The sequence below is a fragment of the Myotis davidii genome, unplaced genomic scaffold, assembly GCF_000327345.1.
Source record: "Myotis davidii unplaced genomic scaffold, ASM32734v1 scaffold944, whole genome shotgun sequence".
Lineage (NCBI taxonomy): Eukaryota > Metazoa > Chordata > Mammalia > Chiroptera > Vespertilionidae > Myotis > Myotis davidii.
The window spans coordinates 1,179,239-1,180,775 of NW_006296283.1; positions in this window are offsets into that span (position 1 = coordinate 1,179,239).

Here is a 1,537-nt window from a genome sequence, read left to right on the forward strand (position 1 = left end):
GGCCCTCAGCTGCCAGCCCGCTCACCTCCGCACCTTAGTATTTTACCTCCGTACTGCACCTCCTCTGAGTCTCGGAATGCTTTTGTCTTTCCTTCTAGTTGTAGAATTTCCACTCAGCCAGCCTTCCTGTGGTTCTGGATGATGTCCGTTTTGTCTTTTAGTTGTATTTTTGCAGTGGTTGTGCGAGGCAGCAATTTCCAGTGTTATCTATGCTGCCATCTTGGTTTCTCCTCTGGACTAATTTTTTAACTTGAGATCAAATGAAATCTTATAAAAAAGTTTCCATGACAATGCTACATTAGATTCATTTGGGTTCTAGATCCCTTTACCTAATATTTAATTATCCCTTTCAAAATGTCAAGGCAAGATTGCCAATTAAGAGGCTCTGGAACAGTTAATATAGCAATATCAAACTTGTACAAATTTAAAATTAGCCCTGATTTTGTTAAATACTAAGTGCTTAGTGGATATGACCATTATGAGCTAAAAGGGGGGGGAAAATGTCACAAAACCAATACCAGGCCCATTGGAAATATCATGGTTCAATCTGGAGTCATTGGGATGCAAAAACTACAGACTTACCACGTCAAAATGAAGTGGCTGACTGGGGGGGGAATTGGGCGTATGTACACAGGATTGTTCTGTATGATTTCTTACAACCACATGTGAATCTACAATTATCTAAGATAGAAAGATACAGCAGTTTCCTCTTATCCACAGGGGATATGTTTCAAGACCACCAGAGGATGCCTGAAACTACAGATAGTACTGAACTATATATACTGTTTTTTCTATACATACGTACCTATGATAAAGTTTAATTTATAAACTAGGCACAGTAGAGATTAACAATAATTAAAATATAGAACAATTATAGTAAGATACTGTTAAAAGTTATGTGAGTAGTTTGGGGGCCATTGTTAAGTAAACTAAGATTTACCTGAACACAAGCACTGCGATACTGTAACAGTCAATCTAATAACTGAGATGGCTTCCAAGTGTGTACAGCCGAGATATGCTGGATTAAGGGACGACTAATGTCCTAGGCAGGATGCAGTAGAATGGTCAGGAGATTTCATCATGTTATTCAGAATGTTGCACAGCTGCCTGGCTGGTGTGGCTCAGTGGTTGAGAATCAACGTATGAACTAGGACATCACAGTTCGATTCTTGGTCAGGGCTCATGCCTGGGTTTCAGTCTTGATCCCCCTTGGAGAGCATGCAGGAGGCAGCCAATCAATGATTCTCTCTCATCATTGATGTTTCTATCTCTCTCTCCCTCTCCCTTCCTTTCTGAAATCAATTAAAAAAAATGTATTTTTTTAAAAGACTGCAGGCTTCTCCCAGGCCAGGGCCCTTGTTGAGGCTCATGCAGGAGGTAACCAATCGATGTGTTTCTCGCACATCAATATTTCTCTCTGTCTTTCCCTCTCTCTCTCTAAAAAAAAAAAAAAAAAATCAATAGAAAAATAGCCTTTTGTAGGGCTAACTTGAAACTAAGCCTCTGGTCAGTCCAGGAGTGGAATATTTCATAGTAT